Source organism: Zalophus californianus, chromosome 1, assembly GCF_009762305.2.
Source record: "Zalophus californianus isolate mZalCal1 chromosome 1, mZalCal1.pri.v2, whole genome shotgun sequence".
In the NCBI taxonomy this organism is placed as follows: Eukaryota; Metazoa; Chordata; class Mammalia; order Carnivora; family Otariidae; genus Zalophus; species Zalophus californianus.
The window spans coordinates 212,875,832-212,893,168 of record NC_045595.1 but is presented as its reverse complement, the minus strand read 5'-3'; the positions used below and the strand labels follow the sequence as shown (position 1 = coordinate 212,893,168).

General features: G+C 49.0%; 1 protein-coding gene and 1 pseudogene across 7 annotated transcripts in view; both read right to left on the bottom strand.

Annotated features, from left to right (window-relative positions):
• PKNOX1 (PBX/knotted 1 homeobox 1) overlaps positions 1-11,977 on the bottom strand; it is a 62,035-nt gene extending 50,058 nt beyond the window's left edge. For 3 of the 7 annotated variants that reach the window (XM_027585969.2, XM_027585976.2, XM_027585975.2), the window contains exon 1: positions 11,843-11,949. The gene's annotated coding sequence lies outside the window, so the exon portion shown is untranslated. The other 4 variants (XM_027585974.2, XM_027585970.2, XM_027585973.2 and 1 more) reach the window with 4 other exon arrangements.
• A 2,052-nt stretch (positions 11,978-14,029) lies between these two features.
• LOC113918107 lies at positions 14,030-14,510 on the bottom strand (annotated as a pseudogene).
• Between the last annotated feature and the right edge of the window lie 2,827 nt (positions 14,511-17,337).

Genomic DNA, 17,337 nt, shown 5'->3' with positions numbered 1-17,337 from the left:
AAAACTTTGCAATTTTGAGGCTTTTACAAAAATTGTCTGAACTTGATCAATTCCTGCAAAGTGCTGGTGAAACTGGGTTTTGGCGCTACTCTCCAAGCACACTGTACCTGCCAACCACCCGCTCTCTCGGTCAGCTATATGGGCACGGTGACTCTTGATGACTGAGCTGGCGAAGGCAGAAGCACTCAAAAGATAAAATCTCTACAGATTTGGAAGAACACTGTCTCAAATCTGTGTTACAATCCTATTTATGTAGCCCATGCTAATGCACGGATGCATGGAAAATTTGTTCTAAGAGGCTCACTCTTCGTTTTGTACGAAGGGTAGAGAGGGGAAAATGAGAGAAGAAATATCACCTAAATGTCTACTCCGTATGTCAAGAACTATGTGAGGCACTTTTAAAACATATCCCCTAATTCACTGACTCTTCCCGTTGAGATGGGTGGTCTTTGTCCCCTGCTCTTGAATCTCGGCTGATCTTAGTGACTCACTTGGAACGAGAAGGCAGTGGAAATGATTTGAGAAAAGTCCTCCCCAAGACTCCAGCCCTCAGCCCTCAATCCACCGCCAGCCTGAGTCTTCCTAGCTCAGGACCCAAACACTGTGGAGCAAAGATGGGCCACTTCCACTATATCCCTTCCCAAGTTCCTGACCCATGCAGCCTTGAGCATAATGAAATGGTTGTTTTATGGGGCGATTGGATTCACACTAGTAGTTAACCAGAACACTCTGCTCGATAATTGGTAACAGGGTCCTCAGAGGTTAAACACCTTTGTGAGGTCTGTCTGGCTTTGAGGCCCTGTTTTATCTTTGACGCATTATCTCTGAGAATACAATAACCTTGTTTCTAACATAACTGTAGAACTTACAGGGAAATCAGTACGGTATGTGGTAACAACTTTAATGCCCACATGTTAATTTCATGAATCCAATCTATGAATTATGGTGTCATTCAAAATGGGAAACACTGAGCTTGGATGAAGGCAGTGATCCATGGGCAAACAGGAATGACTTTCAACCAGAGCAAGGATGTTAACGCTTGAGGCTGCCCACACGCCTAACTGCTCCGCAACCTCCCACAGTCAAGGTTTAGAACTCAGGCATCTCCAAAATACCATAACACAAATTACTGAAAAGAAAAGAACTCATTGTTCATGCCTCATCAACACCTGTAAGAAATATACGATGTAGCAAACGTATATTGATGGCATGTGAAGGATTCTTGATACTACTCATAAGCATATAAGGGTTAAAATGCTGGGTGACAAAGACTCTAACTGCAACTGTGAAGATTATTTTCCAGAATTTCACTTTGGAGAAGAGTCATCTAACTTTGATTCAACAAGTTTACAGAATCACCCCACTGATGAGGGGGTGAAGCAGCCCCCTCACATCTCCATTTCCTGACTTCCCATGGCCACTCTTCCCAAACCCCACCCCATCCTGAAGTCCATCCCCTACACTGCAGCCCCAGTGATGGGGCTCCTTAAGGCTTGCTTCTTTCCCTCTGGTTATCAATTTTCAGAATAATGTGCTGGTTCCCCAGCATTCTCCAATAGTGATCAGTGAGGCTGTTTTTAGTACATTATATCTTGTGGGTGTGAACATTTAAAAAATAAATAAGGTTTTATATAAATGTATATATTTTTTGATGTTCCAAATTATCCCATCTTTGGCCAATGCAAGCCCCTTTAGTTCCCTGCTAGAGCCTTTAACACACCCTACTAATTCTCAATAGCTTCCTTGCTTTCAGGTAAAACAAGCTACTCCACGCTCATCTTGTTCATTTTCTGCACCAAACTCTGACTTTGCCATTTATCCAAAGGGCTCTGATTCCTTTCAGTGGGAAATGACATGTAGAGACCACAATCTAGGTGCCACGGGTGCTCACTGCTACTGGCTGGCCACTGTTTCTAGGCTTTTCAGGGCACACACGAAATGTTTTCTCATTAAAATTCTTTCAAAACGAATTAACACTAATACCTACAATGCAAATTTGGGATTACAGGGTATTTACCTAACTACTTTGATTTCATACTTGTGTATCTTTTCTTTACCCTGAAAACCTTGACCATGTAACATAATGACATACATTTTTATTTAGTTAATGGTCACTACAATTTATACAAACACAAAGTCTGACCTAACACAATGGTTCCTAGTGTCTTTTTAAACAGATAAATCTTTGACTGCTTTCTCAATTTCATCTAAAGTTGCTGGTCTGTACAGGTTTTCCACCTCCAAGGTCAATTCTGGTCATTTTAGGTCTTCCTCATAAACCATCCACAACTCTTCAAATTTGCCATCAAATTGTACATGGCGTATTCCTATTTAAAAATCTTCACGTGTGCAGTCATATCCCTTTTGTAAATATTGTGCTCTCATGTCTTCTTAATCAGATTTGCAAAAAGCAGAAATAGATTTGCTTCTATTTTCTTTGACTTATCTTCCTGGTTTCTTGAGTTGAAAGCTGAATGCATTTTCTTTCTCCTGATAACTGTTTCTGCCTGACCCTATGATTGTGGTATGTAGCCCTCTGCCATTTATTTATACAGTCTGAAAATAGTTTTTGATCTCTTCTTTAATCTAAGAGATACAATGAAGGGGGTCCCAACATTTTCAGGGAGTAATTCTTAGCTACCCTTTCACTCTTAGGTTCTAACTAGGGTGTATTATGGTCTGAGAACCTGGCCCATAGGGACTTACTTTCTGAAACTTGGGGTTTTTCTTTGTGGTCTGTATGTGGCCAGTTTTGTTAAATGTTCCACGTAAATGAAGAGAATCTATGTTTGTTGGGTGCAAATTCCTATACATATCTATTGGCCACATTATTTAAATCCTCTCTATGGGTGGCTCTCAACTGGAGGCAATCTGGCTCCCCGAGGACATCTGGCAATGTCTAGAAACAGAAACATTTCTGGCCATCACAAGTAGGGAGACGGGTAGCTACTGGTATCTAGTGAGCAGAGACCAGGGGTACTATTCAGTAACCTGCAGCGCATAGGATGGCTTCCTGACAAACAATGATCTGGCCCCAAATGTCAACAGGGGAAGGCTAAGAACTCCCCATCCACATCCTTTCTTCTTTTGGGTATACCTGGTTTGCAGCTCGCAAAGAGTCACGTTAGAGTCCTCCCTTTTACATATACAACTGTCAACTTCTATTTTGGAAAGTTTTACCGTTACATTAGTTTATGATTATTAATCACACCTTTGAGTAATATGACGTATTCCCCTAGTGCTCTGTAACTTGAGTCTAGCTGTGTCCAGCCTAATGTTACTAGACCTGCTTTCTTTTTGCTAGGACTGATAGTGATTCCCATCCCTTAGTTTCCTACCTCCTTGTGTTCTAGATGTATCACTTATATACAGCATTTAACTAGATTTCACTTTTCTCCTAAATCTGGAGTTATTATCACCTGGGAGATTTAAACCCTTTTATGTTAACTGTAGTTACCGATATTTTGGGGCTTATTCATGCCATCTTATATTAGTTGTTTGCTTTTATTTTTTTTAATATATTTTTTTAAGACTTTATTTATTTGAGAGAGAGAGAATGACAGAGAGAGAGAGAGAGCGCACACATGAGAGGGGGGAGGGTCAGAGGGAGAAGCAGACTCCCCGCCGAGCAGGGAGCCCGACGCGGGACTCGATCCCGGGACTCCAGGCTCATGACCTGAGCTGAAGGCAGTCGCTTAACCGACTGAGCCACCCAGGCACCCAGTTGTTTGCTTTTAATACACCAAGTAAACCTCCTTGTTTTCTTCTTCTCCTTTTCTAAGTTTTTATTTTTAAGTAATCCCTACACCCAACATGGGGCTCGAACTTACAACTCGGAGATCAAGAGTCACATGCTCCACCAACTGGGCCACCAGCCAGGCGCCCCTCTTCTTTCTTCTTAACACACCCTTTGGTTGAAGTGAAGTCTTCTTTGCTCCATTTCCCTCTAGTACTCTGGGGACCCCACAGCCTACCTTTGCTCTTCCGTCGCTTGCTCTCACACTACCTCAAACCAACACCAACGCCAACATCCCAGTCCAGGTCTCCAGCACCCCTCCCTGCGCCCGTGAGGTGTAAACTTAGGTTCACTGTACTTCCACACCTGAATTTGTCCTCCTTAGCAGGAGGGACTGTGACATTTTGTCCTCATAGGCTCATATACGAGTCATGTGCATACACAAGTCTGGAAAGGCAAACACATCTAGGATCATTTTACAACATTTTTTAACCCCTTAAAATGAATTTTGGGGCATTTAAAGGTTAAACTTTCTATCTGTGGGTTTCTCTTAGCTGTAAAGCTTCATTCCCAATTAATGCCATGTGACCTGTATAAACTGTACACACAGACACATTTAGTGTTCTGTATACTCACAGTATAGGATGCCTCCTTTTAATGAGGAACCACATCAGACACAGTAACACATATTATAACAATTATTCTGAACATCTGATTATTCTGACTAGTCTAGACAGATTTCAGATAACTTTAATGATGCCCTATCAAGAACATAACTAAAAAGAGAAAATATTTAAATGTTTTATTTGCACTACAATCATTTTCAGTATTATTTATTACATGAAAAAATTACATTAGAAAAACATTCTTTTAAGCTTTGAAGGCAGAGATACTGGGATAATGTTTTCTACTCCATGAACATCCAATTAACCAAATTACCCACTTGGAGGTCAATTCACATACAATAATTTTTTTAAAAAACAGGGAAAAGAACAGACATAATGATAGAGAGATTTTTAAAATTTAAAATAGGTACAGGTTACATTCTTAGAATATACTGGACTGGCATTAAAATTGAAACAGAGAAACACTTAAATAAACAATAGGTAAAGTGCATCCTCAGGCCAGTTAACTTCACATTATTCTGACATGTCAAAACATCCAGGAGAAAACAGCGGTCATAAAAGAGCTGAAGAGTATTAGTCCCCTTTTTTATACCTTTTACAAAAGAAATGCTGAAAGAGATTTGAAAACAAGCAAACAAAAAGGGGGTGGGGGGCAGAAATTCTAGAAAGAAAAAAGAAGCTCTGACAAACTAAAGACCACCCCAGCCCAGCCCCTCCGGAGCCCGGCCGGCCGCTCCCGGGGCCCCTGCTCCGTACTCCTAAGCCCGCGGGGCCCACTGGCCCTCACACCCAGCGCTCCTGAGCCCAGAGCCCAGCCAGTGCTGGGACTGCTGCCCAGAGGAGAGGCCCCTGACCATGGAACCCTCCTTGCTTTCCCAGCAGCATCGAGGGTCTCAGACTGCTCTGGGCCGGGCGGTGGCACCATGAGAATTCGACCCTATATACTGACTTCACCAGCAAAGGAAGGTTTCCCAGTGTTCAGATGCCAAGAAGAGAAGAACAACTGAGCACAGAAGCAACAGGAACTAGTCACTACAGCCGACTTCTAGATTTAGCTTCCAGCACGTAGTCACATGGAGACCTTCGTGATTCTTAATTCTGGTTTAGGAGCTATTTACATAGGCCGTGTTTTCACACTGATATCACAGACCGGTCCCAGCAGGGTGCAGTCCACCAAGGGAAATTACCCTACTTCTTCCCTTTTCTTATTCGTATTTCCCCAACAGACGTAGGCAATTTTATCCATTTCTACCCAGACTGACTTCCAGTGTTTCAGGTGAGAACTGAGTGGAAGTCAGCAAACTTTTTCTGTAAAGGGCCAGACAGTAAACTTTTAGGCTTTGCAGCCCACATAACTGTCTTCATTACATATTCTTCTTTCCTGCTTTTATGACCCTTTCAAATGTAGAACGTATGGCCCCAGGGCCAAACAAGAAGAGCCCTCAGCGGGATCCTTTGCCAACCCCTGGCCTAAAGGCATAGCTGTCCAAAGAGACATGTGATACTTTAAAAATTGAACTACACTATTTTTAACCCATCTAGAATTTGCTAACTCAGTTTTGGTGACATCAAGTCGTTTGCGAATCTACATTTTTCAGCGAATCTACAAACAAGCCCGATGCTCCATCCCTCCCTGGCTGCCAGACTTAGCAAAGGGTTTGCTTTCCCAGCGGGGCAACTTCACAGCTGCTCTCAAATGCTGCTTTATTTAACTAATGAACGATCAATTCCACTGACAGAGAAATGCCAGAAATTCTAGGGGAATTCAGGTTTATTGTCTGAGAGCCGGTTACACAGCCAGAACTGGACTACTGACAGCAGCAACAGTCGTTGAGACACTGGCAAACTACAACTCTCCCTCTTTCTGTTTTTTCGTTTTGGTTACCAGTATTTCCCAAAAACATTTAACCGAAGATCCTTTTTCAAACAAAACCTGTTTATTAAGAAAGCTAAGAAAGATATCAAGGAATCCAAGAAAATTGTCAAAATTCCATATTAAAAAAGAGAGAGAGAGAGGGATCTTTTCCCAGATACCTTTCAGGAAACTGTCACTGCGGCCCAAGGAGTTTTCATTTTGAGTGCGGGAAGTCTTCAGTGCCTACGGCTCAGAAGCTCAAGCCACCTGTCGGCCGGCTTCCATCCTGGCTTCACATCCCCCATCCCCGGGACGTGTTCAGTCAACAACTCATACGGGGAGGCAAACATTCGTCAAGAAATCACTTTATTTTTCAAACAAGGTTTGAGGAGGTGCCTCTTGAAGTTTAATATTCAAATAAAATCAGATACTAAATCCTGTTAAGACAAACTCTGTATTAAAAAAAAAAAAAAAGCATTTCCAAGCCAAAGGTCCAAATATCCATTAAAGTCACAGCAAAATTCCAATAACAAAGGTGATTTAATGGTATGAGCATCTGTTTTAGTAAATTCTGAGCTGGATGGTCTTAGTAGACTGCTGGTAGAATTTAAAATTACATCACACCCTTGCTTTTCAGACGGTGACTATTATCGGCATTACTAAAAACTGACATACTCAAAACTTTCACGATGGACTTGTTAAGAGTTAAGGAATGGTTTTAGGAAAAAATAAGAACCCCAACTCTTCAAAGCAAGAGCCCTTTCACACGGACAATCTTTCTTCCCAGGGCACTGTGTGCTCAGGGACAGAGCACCACAGAAATGGACCCAGGAGCACTATCCCTCTGCCCACAGCCCCTGTGATCTGACTAGCACTAAGCTTGGTAGGCCAGAGAATGATGAAAAAAACATAGGGAATATCAAAACCTAAATGCTCAAAAGGCTCTGCAACATCAGACACAGCCGTAAAGCGATACAGAAAAAAAAAAAAATCACAAAATTCGTGATCTTTGATACATTTTTTTTAAATGAGAAACATGTGCGTTATATAAGTACATGGAAACATACATAATAACGCTGACTAAAAATACAACACAGAATAACTAATATGTAAATATGGATGCATATCCCATTAAACTCAGGTTCCACACAGTACATTTTGGGAAATGCTGTTCTAGATCAGTTCTCAACCAGGGGTGACTTTTGTCCCCCAGGGGACACTTGGCAATATCTGAAGATATTTTTGGTTGTCACAACTGGAAGTGGGGGTCCCAGTGGCATCTGGTGGATAACGACCAGGAATGCTGCTGACATCCCACAATACACAGGATGGCCTCCACAACACAGAACTATCTGGCCCCAAACGTCAGCAGTCTCACAGTTGAGAACCCCTGCCCTACAGAATCACAGAAGTGTTTGCGTTTATGCTGCAAAGAATTCTGCTAAAGTACATCCTGGGAGGGAGGGGGGGTACACACAAACACACAATTTAAAAGAATGCAAAGTTAAATTCCTAAACTTTTTAATGCAAAAAATTATAAACCTTGATAAAATATCTCAGACAACATGAAACAACATATACTGAGAGCTTACCAAGCTCTCATTAAGCATTATTTTTACAAAGTCCGATCAGACGATTCTGGCTGGAACCTGCATCACAGTACTCCCAATCCATAGTCCCTTCTAAGTGACCCAACCCTACCGTAGACCCTGCTGCAAAAGGGTGGTCGTGTGGAAGGCAGGAGCCCAGCCCTCCCTGAGGGCAGCACCTAGCCCAGGGGTCAGCGCCTGGAAGGTGGGTGGAGGGAAAGAGCTCAGTCACTCTGTCTGGGGTGGACCCTGGGAAACAGGAAGAGGGTGAGGCGGGTAGTGCTGGGCCCCAAGCTGCGGGGAGGAGAGAACTTGCAATCAACAGCGTGCAGAGCAAGTAGACGGTAGAGAGCAACAGTCCAGCTGAACCAGGAAGGCCAGACTTCTGCCAGAGTTCAAACCAGTTCTGTGGGCCCCAAAGCCCAGCACTAGTGGTCCCTAGGATCCAACTAGATTCCTATTTTCCTTATTCCTTGGTAACCCTCAACCCCTGGACTTGAAGTCTGCCTGCTCCCGGCCACCTTGAGACCTGACGAAACAAGCTAATCGTTCTGTACGTGTCAGTCACAGATGGCAAACGATAAAAGCATTTCCAGGGAATGTGCCCCACAGCCTCACCAGCACATGGACGGCTACATTCAGCTAGAGACTGCACAGAATAGCACATGCCTTTTGGGTGGTGGGGATCCCCTCAAGCTAAATGGTCTCCCCAGATAGGAGCATGAACAATCCGCGCCGAGCGGCTCGGCCACCTGTGACATCAGGAGACAGCACCTTGTAGCGGGCCGACTGTGTCCGATCATTTAAAGGAAGACTCAAGACAAGAAAATGAATCCGAAATTTTACTCATAAACCCTTAGTCTTGCAACCTGGTAGGTCAGTTGAAGATTTTGAAAACATTGTAGAAACTTTTCCCTAAGGAATCCTAGATTCCCTAAGGAATCGAGATAGAATGAAGAAGCCGCTCTGTCCCCTCGCCACCTCCCTCACTAAACCCCACCCTGCCCCCAGGTCCCTTCAGAACCACAGCACTTCCAAGCCACGGGTTTCCAAACTACCTTGTCAGACAGCACGTTTGCTGTGGTATCACACAGCCTTCTGTGAATGAACTTTCCAGAAACAGTAACTAAAGCGGCGGGGCTGACACCCCAAAACAAAGGATGGCTGGTGGTATGGCAGGTGTAGCCTCATTTGACAGGCTCTGCAGCCAGGCCTTGACCAAGTGACTAGGCTTCCCGGCTCTTAAATGTTGATTCTAACAATTTCCAGACTGAACTTTTTCTACTGTATTTCCACGTCCAGGACAAAATAGTAACTGATCCGGTTGTGGCATAAGACTGTGGCATAAGATGGCACTCCCCAGTTGGCTGCTACAGCTCCCTCAGCCCTGACAATGACCCCAGACCGCTATAATATATATATGTGAGTTCCCTCATCTGCACTTTTTTTATTCCCTCACCCCCTTAGCCACCATGACAGCCACCTGAGGAAGGAAAACAAGGGCACGTACACATGCCTACTAATGGATGGTGGAGAGTACACGGGCTCCTAGTGCACAGATTCTGACCCTAGCCTCCGTGAAGCTGAATGAGAAAAAACACATCTTTATTTGCAATAATCTCTGGCTGAAATTTAGCACCCATTCAATCATGAAGGAAGACATGAAATCCTGGAGTCTCAGCAGTACCTGTGACTTTTTCACCAAGAGAAACTACAGATATTTTCACAAAGCACTACAGTTACTACAGAAATTTCAAACTGTCAGTTATGCTGGTCACTGCTCCAAACGGAATCACTAAAGCCCAAACTTGACCTGTTACTAACTGATCTAACAAAGGGCAAGTAAGCAGCTTGAGCATCACTTTGGTTCAGTATTTTGGTAACTGTATTTCAATATAATATATGCGCTCTCTCCTCCATCCTATTTTCTCTAAAACATTTTGGTGAAGGGCGCCTGGGCAGCTCAGTCGTTGAGCGTCGGCTCAGGGCATGATCCCAGGGTCCTGGGATCGAGCCCTCCATCAGGCTCCCTGCTCAGTGGGAAGCCTGCTTCTCCCTCTCCCACTCCCCCTGCTTGCGTTCCCTCTCCCGCTCTGTTTTGATGAGGAGCCCAGAGGCCAGGTGAACCACAAAAAGCCCCTCAGAGGCATAGGATTTACATCACTCCAGCCGTTTCAGGCTTTCTCCCGAACAGCTTCAAATACTTTAACAATTTGCAAAACTTAAAGTTACAGCTTAGAATGTTGCTGTTCACACCAGTACCTTTCATTCATACGTAGTACCTCTCTAAAGTTGTAATACACTGACACAGAACTGTAAATGTATGTAAACCAGTGGACAAGAAGCCAACAAAATGTGTTTGCACCCCTTTATCATTTAACCCCCCAACCTGTAGACACTTAAATCCTCAGCACTGAAGGTCAATCTTTCAAGTCCTGTTTCATCCACATATTTCACCAATTCTAATTCCCACTTTTAAGTCTCCAACGTACGAAGAAACATCCTCTCTTTCTTCTGCCTACGAAAGTGCTGCGTTAACTCCTATTATGTGGATTCACTCATTCTACCTTCACGATCCACGTGTCGCTCTCCACGCTCAGTACACTACGGAAACGAAAGGCAGACCTGAGTCAGTCGGCCACCTTCCAGATCACCGTGCGCACAAGTGCATTTGAGTGCATCACCGACAACCGTACTTGCAAACGTTTCCATTTCGCCTCGAATTCTCCCTTCGAATATTCCGAATACACCACCTGAAGCATTATATAATGTATCAACTATGTTGTATTATATAAACATAGTAAGTATTTCCTTTTTCAGAATCGGTCAGAAAAAAGTATAAACTCACGCCCAACTAAAGCTAAGGGTGTCATTTACCCTAATGTGGGAGGTACTAACTTCCTAAGGAAAAAACAAACAAACCAGAAGGTCTTACGGAAAACTACTTCTTAGAATCCAAGTGCGCTGCCCTTGCGTTTGCCGACTACACCCCAGCTGGCTGCCCAGGCCGTCCTCCCCGAACCCCGCTCGGGACCCCCGCCCCGGCAGGCCAGTCAGCACATGGCCCGGCCCAGCCCAACTGGCCAAGCCTCGGCACCACAGGCACAACTGAGCATTTCCACGGCCGCCGGGACGAAGCAAAGCACACTCAACTTTTCCTAATTCCTGTCAAGTGACTCACGATTTCTTCTGCAGGAATGTGAAATGCCAGCGAGCGGCCAGCCCCTGCCCCGCACCTCCAGGCATCTACTCCCCCCACCCCACCCCCCGGCCGGTCATTATAGGCCGCACATCTGCGCTAAAGTAATTCCAGGAACCGGGGCACCCTGCCCTCGGGCAGGAGGGCAGCCTCCCCGGAACCCCACCCCCACCCGAGGTCCGCCTCCATGGGGCTCCAGGCGACCCCGTGCCCCCGCCCCCCAACCCCGCTCCCGGTCAGCCGGCCCCACCCCGCACCCTGGCGGCCGCGGCTCCGAGCGCGCCCCCGCCGCCCTTCCCCCTCTGCCCCCGCCACCCCCCGTGCCGCCCGCGCGCCCCCGCGCCTCCCCCGGCCCCCGGCCCCCGGCCCGAGCCCCGCGCGCCCCCGCCGCCCGGCCCCCGCCCCCGCGCGCCCCCAGCCCGGCCCCGCCCCCCGCGCGCCCCCGCGCCCCCGCCCGCGCAGGGGCGCGCGCCGCGCTCCGAAAGGGACGGTTAGGAGCGCGCGCCTCACAGCGGGCCCCGCGCGGCAGCGGCGGCGCCTTCCAGAAATTTCCGCGTCCCTAAACCCACACAGAAAAACAAACGGGGCGCGCCCCCGCGGCGGCCCGGCGGACGGCGCCCCTCCCCGCGGCCTCGGCTCCCCTCCCCCACCCGCGCCCCCCTCCCCGCCCCCTGCCCCGGGCGGCGGGTCCGGCGCGGCCCTCCCGGGCGGCGGCGGCCCACGAAGACCCGGGCGGCGGCGGCGGGGCGGCGGCCGCGGCGCCTGCGGGCCGGCGTGATTGATAGGGACGGGGCGGCGGAGCGGCGGCGGCGGCGGAGCGGTTGAGTGACAGCTTACCTGGGTGCCAATCTTCATCACACTGACAAGCGGCTGCAGCAATCGGGACCCGCAGTGCCGCGCCCGCGTCCAACCGTCACGCCGACGCTGGGCCCACGCGACACAGCCTCGCTCAATGGGAGGAGGGCGACGCCGACGCCGCGCCGCATCAATATTCAGAGAGGAGGCGGGGGCCTGTCGGGCTCGGGCCCCGCCCCGTCCCTGCTCCGCGGCGGCGCGGGGCGGGGTCGGCGCGCCGGGGGCGGGGGAGCGGGGCGGGGGCGGGCGGTGGCCGGCCCCGCCCCCGCCTCGCGCCCGCGCCGGGCCCCGCCCCCAGCAGGGCGCGCGGGGGAGCGAGGAGCGGCCGGCCCCGCCGGCCTAGAGTGCCGCCTCATGACTATGCAGCTAGAGGCGTGGCCAGAGAGCACCACGCCCCCTCCGCTCGCTCTCGGGCCGGGAGGAGTTTGTGGAGCGGGTTCGGGTGGGCGGAACCATCCGCCGCAGGCCGGCGGGGAGGGCGGGCCGAACCATCGCGTCGGGAGGCGCGGGCCTCCCTGGGCGCGACCTGTGGCAGGTGGGCCCCGGCCGCCCGGCTGCCCTGGGAGCCAGTACGCGGGGTCGCCCCGCACCCTGCGTGCGTCCCTTTGTGTGCTTTCTCCGGGCGGGTGCGCACGTGCTCCCGCTGACCCCCGGGCGAGGGCTCCAGGGACCGCGGCAGGCTCGCCTCTGCTCCCGCGCTCTGCCTTCAGCACAGCCGTCCCCAGGAGACCCACGTAGGCCCTATATGCGGGCGACGTGGCCTCCCTTAGGGGGACACGGAGAGTCGTCTGCGTTCCGGGGTGGGCTTTCAAAGACTGTTGCGGTGCGCCCACAGGTCCTGCGGTGTCCTTGCCCTCCAAGACGCCGAGGGAAGGGCAAGCCTTCCCCGTACAGAGGCTGGGGATTTGTCTGCTGGCTGTTCATTTTTGCAGAAACATTCCCACCGAGTATCGGGATCGCTGTGCCGAGTCTATACACAGCTCGGAGCAGGGCCAGGATGGGAACCTGCGGCTGCAGGGTGCCTCGGCCAGGTCCAGCCTTGAGCAGCTCGGAAGACACCCCTCCTACGTGCTCAGGGCTCCACAAACACCGTGAACCACAGGCGAACTGCTATGTGGGTCTGCAGAACGGCGTTTTACAGAGAGAAGCTTGTAGCGAGGCCTGCCTGCGCGGGGGAGGGGGAGGGTGGGGAGGCCAGTGAGGCTCTGACTGGGGTGGAAAGTTGGAGGGGACCCCAAAAGTTCAGTGATCCAGACCAGCTACGGAATGTGCAGGGCCCAGTGCAAAATGGAAACGCAAGTTCCCTTGTTCAACAGCTCCTGGGGTTTGAAGACAGGGACAGTACAACTCTAGACCGACTGTGTGACTGTGCTTGTCCCCAAGCCATCCAACTGTCCCTGGCCTCTCTCCTCCCCCTAGTCCCAGTCCTGGTCTGTGTTTTTGCGTTTTGTTTTTGTTTTTGTTTTTAGATGTTATTTATTTATTTGACAGAGAGAGACAGTGAAGAGGAAACACAAGCAGGGGAATGGGAGAAGGAGAGGGAGAGGCAGGCTTCCCGCCGAGCAGGGAGCCCGATGCGGGGCTCCATTCCAGGACCCTGGGATCATGACCTGAGCAAAGGCAGACGCTTAATGACTGGGCCACCCAGGCGCCCCATGTTTTTGCGTTTTTGTTGTTTTGTTTTTGTTTCTAGTTACCTTGGAGTTTATTTAAACTAAGAGAAAAAGTGTAATGTTTTCATGCAATAGGTACTCAGTTCTTTAAATAACAATTCTGACAACAGAAGGCGTTATGGAATGCTGCCCTTGTGATCCATACAAAACAGCAGCATTCTGGAGTGTACATCATTTAAAGATATGTCTCACACACTCTTTGAAATACAGTGGTAGCCAATACATAGAGGCATGCCTTAAGTGGGCATAGGGAGGCAGTTCAGAAAAGAAAGAGAAATATCACACTGGAACTACCCAATTTCTTCAAAATCACTGTGCAAGAAAAGAAACATTAAACTTCCATACTGATTTTATACAACCTCCATACAGTATCTTGGCTCAAATCCAAGAGCAAAAGTTAAGACTCTCCACCTCTATTTTTGGTGAACAACTACATGGTAAACTTAGATGACTTTTGCCCCTGGATTTCACCTGGGAGTGTGGCCTTTTTAATTTTTTACTTACAAGTGGGCAGATTTGGCACTTTTATACTGATGTCACCAATGTTAATATTTCTTGGGACCTGAGGAAGATTCCTGTTCTTCACAGCTGATACAGCATAGGCTGCAGCTCCCGCTAGCCAGCCTCAGATTTCTCCAGTTTATTGTGTGCATCAATTTGTGTAACAAACTCATTTGTGTTGGTCTCCAATAGCATTCCCCTCATCACTATTTCAGCAAGAATATTATGAATCTTGTCGACATGGAAAAAATTAAATTCAGCTCATAGACATTTTCAAAACACCTGCCCAATGTTTCCACAAATACTTGAATGAGATCTAAGATGCCAAGTTCGCTTTCTGAAGAATGCACAGAGAAGACAAAATATAAGGTTGCATAATGTCTATAAATCAGTTTGTTGTCAGAGCCTCCAGGTAACGTCGGGCTGGTAGAACTTGGAGAGCCAGGCTTCCCGAGGTTGTTGAAGATGATGATCCGTCAGGCTGAGAGGGACCTGGTGGGTACCAGGGGCCAGGGCAGGGGCGGGGTGCCTCGCCTGCCTTGGGATCTCAATGGCCATGCTTCCCCACCTGCCTCTCCCTCAAGAGTGCTCTCTGCAGGGGTTCTGGAACCTGGAGAGAGGACCTGGGTGTGTGGGGTCACACGAGAGCCAGTACAAGTCACAAGGCCCATGAGACCCAGGCCCTGCCTACCTGCCCTCTGGCCTCTGTGCTCTGGTCTTCTCACCTGTACCCCCTTGATTAGTTAAGCTTTCTTCCTTTCACTTTCCTTTCTTCCTTTCTCCCTTCCCCCAGGGCTATCTCCAGGGAGGGGAGGGAAGGGGAGACAAAGGGCTGGGAGGACCATCAGTAACCCCCTCCAGTTTTTGTGGCCCTGAGGCTCACACATTTGGGGGGTAGGGGGAGACTCCTTAATAAAAATAATTCGAAATTAGTTGTGGGGACTTGGAGGGGCCATGCTTCCTTGCTTCCCTTTGCCTCCACCCCTGGCTTCCACCCTAATGTTGAGGACCAGGTGGTTCCCAAACAAAAAGAACATTTGTAGTTAACAAGCCATTCTGATTATTCTTCTTCCATTTTTTTTTCCCCTAAAGTTTGTTACTCTTCCCAAGGGCCATGTTTAGGTGCGTGAAATAAAAAGCCACCTATAATTGCTCATAGAAGTGTGCAAGTGACAGCAGGCGCCATCATGCAGGAGGCAGTGAGGAGGCTGCAGGAGGTGGGGGTGGTCACTGGAGGTGGAGAGGGGCTTTGACAGAAGCCACAGGGAGAGGTAGAAAGAACTCTGCCGAGGCGCCAGCCAGCCTGACAGAGCGGTACCTCAGGCTCAGTGGGGAGACGTAAAAGAGAGGGAAGACTCGGACCTGCCTGGCAAAGCTTATGACCTGGCGTGCGGGCACCGACACTGACAGGCCACAGAGGTGCTTACTGCGTTGCGCCGGGAGGATTTAACGTCAAGCCTGGAGGCTGCGGTGGAGGGGGGGGGGGGGGGGGAAGGCGGGGCTTGAGCTCTCCTTTAGCAGATGGCCAAGATCTGGAGGCATCAGTAAGAAAATGATCAAGAAAACCACTTAAAAATAAGGGCAAGTCCCTCGGCTTATTAAGGCAGCCAGTGTGGCGATGTGTAAAACTGCCCCAGTTTGCATGGGGTGGGCGGGGGGCAGAAGGCAACCAGCAGTGATGGGATGTAATGATGGGTGATGAGCTTTTTAAAAATCTAAGTCAGAGGGCCCCTGGTGGCTCAGTCAGTTAAGGGCTAAGCGTCTGCCTTCGGCCCAGATCATGATCCGGGGGTCCTGGGATCGAGCCCCGCATCAGGCTCCCTGCTCAGTGGGGGGTCTGCTTCTCCCTCTCCGTCTACCCCTCCCCCCTGCTCGTGCGCACGCTCTCTCTCAAGTAAGTAAAAAGTCTTCAAAAAAATAAAAAATATAAGTCAGACCACATCGCTGCTCAGCTCAACCCCTCAGAGAGCTCCATCACATTCAGAGTGAAAGCAGTCCTCACAGTAGCCAAAGGGGATCTACAGGACCCCCCCACCTCTGACGTCAGCTCTCCTCCCCTCCCCATCCTCCTTGCTGCTCCTCCCTCACTCCAGGCACATGGAGCCTCAGGATATTTGCACTGGCTATATACCCTCTGCCTGAAGCACTCCTCCCAGAGATACCTGCTTGGCCTCCTCCCCTGAAGTAGTTCTCAAAATCCTTTCTCAAAAGAAGTTTAAAATTGCAAACTCGGGGGGCGCCTGGGTGGCTCAGTTGGTTAAGGCGACTGCCTTCGGCTCAGGTCATGATCCTGGAGTCCCGGGATCCAGTCCCACATCGGGCTCCCTGCTCAGCGGGGAGTCTGCCTCTCCCTCTGACCCTCTTCCCTCTCGTGCTCTCCATCTCTCTCATTCTCTGTCTCTCAAATAAATAAATAAAATCTTTAAAAAAATAAAAATAAAAATAAAATTGCAAACTCGGGGCCCACTCCCTACCACCTCACCCCTCTTTCTTCCCCAGCATACTTGCGTAGCTACATGGAACATACTATGTAACTGTATAACTATGTAACTTATTCATTATGTCAACTGTTTCACCCTCGCTCTCCCCTCCCACACATACACATGTAAACACTAGAATTCACACTTCAGAAGAGCAAGATTTTTACTCTATTTTGTTTACTGATGTATGCTGGGCACCTGGACTAGTGCCTGGCAAGCTAATATTTGTCCAACGCATGAATGAATGTTTCTAAGGCCCAATGTATTGGTAATCTATTGCTTTGTAACAGATTATCTCAAACAAACAACACACATTTAACACACATGTATTACCTCACAATTTCTGCTTGTTGGGAATCCAGGCATGGCTTGACTGGGTCCTCTGCTTCAGGGTCTCACGGGTGCCAGCCAGGGCTTTTGGTGTCTGATCCAGGGAGCTGGGGGCTCACTGGAAGGCTCCACTGGGGATGGATCCATTTCCAGGCTCATATGGTTGTTGTCAGAGTTCATTTCCTTGGGGGCAGATGGACTGAGGGTCTCAGCTCCCTGCCGGCTTTTGGCCTGAGGTCACCTTCAGTTTCTTGCCACTTGGACCTCGTTATGAGGAATTCATGATCTGGCAGCTTGCTTCATTAAAGCCAGCAAGGAATAGAGTCGGCTAGGAAGACAGAAATTACATTCCTGTGTAGACTAATCCCAGGAGTGACGCCCCACCACCTTTGCTGTACTCTCTTGGTTAGAAGCAAGTCACAGGTCCTGCTCACACTCAGGGGAGGAGATCACACAAAGACATGGATGCCAGAAGGAGAGGATCCCTGGGGAC